Raw genomic sequence first — 6649 nt, forward strand, 5'->3', positions numbered from 1 at the left:
CATCATCAATCTAAAATTGTATCCTTATTCTATGTTTATGTTTCAAAACCTTCTAACGACAATGAAAATGTTATTATTACATGCACGTGTACATGTTTAAACTCATATACAAATATAATAGCATATTTGTGCTCAATAAAATTGAAATTTATTGAACTTGTTTAATTTAAGAAACGGGTTTAACAACGTTCTGTAGTCGTGTTTAACGACTCAAGGATCTATATATACACTGGATTCGATTAAAAACTACAGTAAAAACTATTTGCATCTATCATAGTTGTAATTGCTGTTCTCCATCACTGTTTGTTCTTTCTGCTATACTCCTATGGGACCAAAGATAATTGTGTCGATTCATATCATTTAATTGTCATTTATTAATATTTAATGCAATGTATTGCCTTAAAACTTTGTCAATGCTTAACAAGAAATATGGGTATGTAAAATACTGGGTTCTCCTACTTATTGTAAATAGTAACATACTCTCCTATTGGCAACATTAGGTTGCTAGATAACCATAATCTACGACACGAACACAGAAAAAAAACATTAACACTATTTAAAATCGAAACGTAAATCTTATCAGTTCCATCAGTGACTGAGCAAAAAAAGTAACACACGTTTCAATTCAAACTGTAGTGATCGAAATTATATGTTGTCCAGTTGGATGGCGTTGTTTTACAAATATGCATAATTTATTTTAGCAAATCAGCAATTAGGCCTTATTTATTTTACACAGGTAAATTGGAAGACTTGAACAGAGGCGGGGTCAGTGGATAGAAACAATCGCAAACACCAAAACGGGTTAGGAGTTATTGATATACGTTAACCAAATAAATGAGACAAGTGTCTGTCTGCAACGCTTCAGATTGATTTAAATGCATACTATCAATTCTACTTCTAGATTCAATTATTACAGGTATGTCTATAGATATTATTCTGGCAAGATTGTGTAGTTCAGCAGTTGTAACTAAATGAAATGCTTGGTATAAATACATTTTGGAGATCGATTCTCCAAAAGGATTTTACACCATACATATTAGAGGTACTCGATCAGGTTGAATAGAGTAAGACATGTTTACCCTTTTAATTGACTCTGCAAGTGTGTACTTTCTTTGAGCAAGATATAAAAGTCGTGCGACTTTTGGTGTTGACTTGAAATTCTTGATATTCATATTCAAAATCCATAACACTGACAAAAGAAGATAAACAGAGACTTTAAAGAATCAAATTTCGTATTTTGAAATGTTCCTGTTACAGCCATTTCTAATTCATTTAGAGACATTCAGGAAAATTGGTCCTTTGAAACACAGAATGCATCCACAGCAAAATAGCAGTCTTGTTTGTATTAGCATTTATGGAAAGTGACTGTCAATCATTTTATAAGAAATCCTAAAATAAAACAAACAATTTACTGTCCGATTATGATCATCCAATAGAAAGGCTCTTAGAATAAAGTGCATTCATACGAATGCCTCCATCTTGTTTCCAATGATTTCCCAACAGACAATTATTTCTTTGCAAAACCCTTTTTATTTGATTCTGCATTCTGCAAATATGTCGCTTCTGCTCAAAATAAGTATTAATCATGTAGCATATGGTTTAGAATGGAGTTGCTTGATAGCCTTTAGACAATAACATAAGACCAATTTATAAAGAATGGTGATAACATAAAAATGGAATATCTATGTTTGGAAAATTAATCTCGATGCTAATGGATTTGGGTGAAGGTTCTTAAAGTCTTATAGCAACAACCAGAACAACAAATATACATCGGCTAAAGATGATTAATTTATCTAGCTCAACAACTGGAAAAGATTATATGGATTTTACTACGACACGAATAGAAAGAAATGTCATTAATTGGACAACAATTACAACAACTATACTAGGTATACAGTCATAGTTTATGAGTATGAATATAGTACCAAATATATGACAAAAGGGTAGACAAAATTACGTCATATTACATGAGACCTCATCAAGCAACGGTTGTTGTTGTTGTTGTTGTTTCGTTTTTACTGTCAATTCCGATAACTGTTGTTGTTGTTTTTTTGTTCTTTTTATAGATATAGTGTCAACACGTCTGTTAAGAAAATAAGGACATACTGTGCAGACACTAACAAAATGAACACATCTGTATGGATGTGAAAGGCTTTTTGCGGTAAGATCACTTAAACCACTTCATTCTCGGACATTCCTGCACAATAGTTTTTAATAGTGTCAGTATGTTTGATTTTTTTTAATACAGCAGTCTTCCTGATGATAAAAAATGATAAAACTTGAGGCGGTAATTACGAACAGACTAAAGTCTGAGTTCAGACTCAAGACTCACGATTGTAAATCTTCCTTTCATTGCAATTTTCCATCGAAAAGCATTGATTGGAAACCTTGCTTAGTTGTAATACTTTTTGAATGTTAAAGTGATATTTACGTATTATTTTTGATAAATGAAATAGTATAAAGATGGGGTTTTTTCCTCATAAAAATATTCTCCATACTCTGAATCTGAACTCAGATTTAAGAATGTTCCTAATCATGGCCCCATATTTACTAGCGTCTAGAAACAGACTTAGAAAACAGAATTTTAATGTTTTATAAAATTGAATATAATTATATGTGTAAAAATGCTAAAAACGGTAGTTTCAACATATTTGTCCTGGTTGAAATTTATATGAAACCCTTTAAACTTAGAGTTTAAACTACTCACGTTCATTATTTTCTGTTTTAATCCGCAATAGGTCGACACAAACCACAAATATAGCGGATATTTTAAGATTTGCAAATACTTCAAACTGACTCAATCACTGTGATTGTTGTGGTTTACTTTTAATAAACTTGGTGTGCATAGCCGGCCGCATAACGCACCATTTGTGTCAAGTATTCTAAATGTATTTAAAGCCTGTGTCGTTTAAAACACATAAGCCTTTAACTATTATAAAATCGTAGGATGTTCATAACCATAACACTTCTTGTGAAGTTGACACTTGGGGATGTTCGTATTGAAGTTCAATGACAACATCCTGTTATTATATTAGTAAAGACGCATACCTAAAAGGAAAAGCATATGTTTGACTTAAATATATACTTAAAAAACAACAAATCACTTAGGCATAAACGGGGAAGTACTTACACAAAGAAAAAAAACAGGAATTTAAAGTAATCGTTTTTACTTGTTGTGCATAGATGCAAGCAGCTGTATACCATTATTCATCAGTATCAGTTCGTTATTTTGAAAACTCTTAAAGAAATGTAACGTTTGGCTATTTAATAATGAGGACCCAATTTCTTAAACAATGTTTAGTCCAAGCGGGTTCTCTTTTTGGGTTTGGTATAAATTGTGTTACTGTAAATCGATAGATTTCAACAGATGCGGAGACAGTGGAAAGAAATAATTACAAACACCAAATCGGGTTAAGAGTTATTGGTATAGGTTAACCAAATAATTAGACAAAGTGTCTGCGACGTTCCAGGCTGATTGCTCTTTTGGTAAATGCATGCTAACAACATTACTTTTAGGTTCAATGATGAGTGTATATCTACTGATTTTATCTGACAACAGTGTGTATTTCTGCAGTTTTAAATTATAAAGCTGTTGAATCATACCTGATATAAATACATTTATGAGATCATTTCACCAAAAGCACAAAACAACATAGGTATTTAAGGTACTCAATCACGTTGTATAGAGTTAAAAGTACATATCCCTGTAAAACACAATACTCGTTAAAATGATAAAACATCATCAAAATGTTAACTTAACTGCATGTCATAAAACATATGTTTTGCTTCTGTATACACAAACTTGACCAGCTGTAGGCCATAAAACTTTTCTGCACATGAAAATTAAAAAGTGACTTTATGGTTAGTCCAGTTGCATGTCATAAAATGAGCCCTTTCTGCAGGGCCTTTGAGGTTCAGTTGAAATCAGTTTGCAAATGTATATATGTAAGAATATCTACACTTATGTGCAATGACATGTAACAATTGATGTTTTTTTAATTAGTTTCAATATACGTTGGATTGAACAAAATGATGATTTATTTATCTTGTCAAAAACACTTTTTAAAGCTATTTTTATTCAGCAATCTTTATAATAAAATAATATAGAATAACCTAGAAAAAGCCCCAATACTGGTATAATATACATCTAGTGCTTGCCATCTGCATGTTTAAACAGTTGAGCCCTGCCTTTAAGCTTTGATCTCTTTGAAAATAAAACTTCAGTACACAATTTCATTTAAATGAATTACAGCACATTCATTACTGTAAATTGATGTTACCATGTTTTACTTTTAATACATAAAATGTTTAAAATCACTTGTAAAGGCCAATAGCATGTATGATCAAAGTGGTACGGATAATATTCCCCCCAGATGATTGCCCACCCCCCCCCCCCAGACATTAGCCCCTAGGACCATAGCCCTCCCGGAAGATAGCCCCCCCCCCCCGTCTTAGTGAAAAAATGGACGATATCCCCCCCAATATTAAAATGCATATTATAACCATTTTATTTAAGCAAATTTGCAAAACAATGATTTTTATTATAATATGAAACAACCCGAAGGCATAAATCAATGAAAAAAAATCATGAATAGTGAAAAATAAACGGAAAAAGCATGTGATTTTACAATGAGACATTTATTATTTTAAAAGTTAATTGTTTTCTCTGTAATTTGTTGACTAAGCACTTATTTAATAATCTTTGATCAGTAAGTTCTCACCTTTAATTATCATTTGCATTGACCTTTAATTATTTAATAGGGTGATAATCCTTAATTCGATAATGACATTATATGTTTTATTTCTTTTGAAGATGTTTTAGTGCAATCCAGTTAATAATTACTGATTGACCTTACACATTAATTGCATAATAGTATACTATTCACATGGTGGAAACATCAAAGTTGTTTGTCTAATTGAACGTCAAATAATACTTTTTAATGTTTTATGAGTTTTATGAATATGCAAATTTAAAAGAGTGTATATATGTAAAGTCATTTATATATATGTAGGGGGCTATTGTCTGGGGGGGGCGCTATTGTCTGGGGGGGGGGGGGCGCTATTGTCTGGGAGGGCTATCATCTGGGGGGGGATATGGTCCTAGGGGCTAATGTCTGGGGGGGGCAATCATCCGGGGGGATATCATCCTACACTCATGATCAAATGGGATCTTGGATTTGCATGTTGTTTTATTGTGTCATTTCAGTCAAGTGAATGTCCCAATGCAGAGCACAATGGTCAACCTACCCGTCTCACAGTATATACAGAGAGTCAGCTTCCATCAGTACCGAAAAAGCCATTGGTATAATATAGTTTGACTTTGAGCATTTTGCATACTGATTTAGTTTGTTTGCATCAACCTGACATTTATAATAGTATGGTTCAATTGATCTTAATATTGCAAATATAAATGTAAGTATGATTACTTTATTGATTTTGAATATACCTGACAAAAAAGTATGAGAGTGGTTATTAGTCTCTTTGTGGTTGGTCAGTAGGTTGGTTGGTTGCACTTGTTCTTGTCCGGAGCTTGAAAACAAACGGAAGGATTTAATTTAACTTGATACGATGGTAAAGTGCAGAACGTAAAACTGTTACTTTTGCCCTTTGTTATTTTTTGGTCCATAGCATAACTTGCAAAACTACTGCATGTCATTTGATTAAACTTAATAATATGGTATTTCTAACTGGTATATGCCTTCTTTTCCATTCAAAGGGAATTTTGAGCTGAAATTTAACAAGCTTTTGGAGATGACAGCTTCAGCAGTTTTTTGTTTAAATGAAATGGAATAAAGAATGCACAATGCCACCAATATATTTGTTGCTTTGATATTCATTAAAATGAAAATTCTTGGCTTGCTTTTTCAGATGGGTCCTTCTCGTGATGTTCTGGGAGATGTGACGAACACAGTTCTCCATCGTACAAGTCCAGCTCATCCAGTTGTTTCTTCAGCAGTTCCAAGAAAGGTATGGACCAAAAAACTAAACATAAGACTGCTCTACAAATGTAGTGACTAAACATTTCTTACAAAAGTGTTGGATATACTTTTGTACACTGTACTTATAAATGTAAACATCATTGTTTGTTTCATAGACTGTAGTCTCTATTTTTTTCTTATTATTTATTTTGTTCTCTTTAACTGCACTCTCGTTTTGACACCTTTTTTATTTTTTGTCTTGGAATGAGCAAACTTTTGCTAGCTATCTGTAAACCAGCAGTGATGCAAGATTGCTGACAATAGATCAGTAAGCAGATTTTTATATTTCCGTTCGTAAATTGATGTTTTTTTTGGCTAAAAGCGTTACTAATGGTTTAAAGCTGCACTCTCACAGATTTACCATTTTTACAACTTTTTTATTTTTTGTCTTGAAAAGAGCAAATTTTTGCATTACTATCTGCAAACCAATGATATAAGATTGCTGACAAAAGATCAGATCGCATGCTTTCATATTTACATTTGAAAATTTATGACTTTTTATATAACTGGTTTCCATGGATTTTCGCCAAAAAAAATGCTCGTTCCAAGAAAAAAAATAAAAAGTTGTCAAAACGTTCAATCTGTGAGAGTGCAGCTTTAAGAAAAATGCATAAAATATAAATGTTTGATCTAAAAATGAATATCTGCGATATGATTTGTTGTCAGCACTC

General features: G+C 32.3%; 1 protein-coding gene across 4 annotated transcripts in view; it reads right to left on the minus strand.

Moving 5' to 3' along the window:
* The window catches only part of LOC128207121 (G-protein coupled receptor moody-like), a 199629-nt gene extending 196703 nt beyond the window's left edge, over positions 1-2926 (minus strand). For all 4 annotated transcript variants that reach the window (XM_052909882.1, XM_052909881.1, XM_052909875.1 and 1 more), the window contains exon 1: positions 2708-2926. The gene's annotated coding sequence lies outside the window, so the exon portion shown is untranslated. The remainder of the gene's footprint in view (positions 1-2707) is intronic.
* Between the last annotated feature and the right edge of the window lie 3723 nt (positions 2927-6649).

Source organism: Mya arenaria, chromosome 11 (genome assembly GCF_026914265.1).
Source record: "Mya arenaria isolate MELC-2E11 chromosome 11, ASM2691426v1".
In the NCBI taxonomy this organism is placed as follows: Eukaryota; Metazoa; Mollusca; class Bivalvia; order Myida; family Myidae; genus Mya; species Mya arenaria.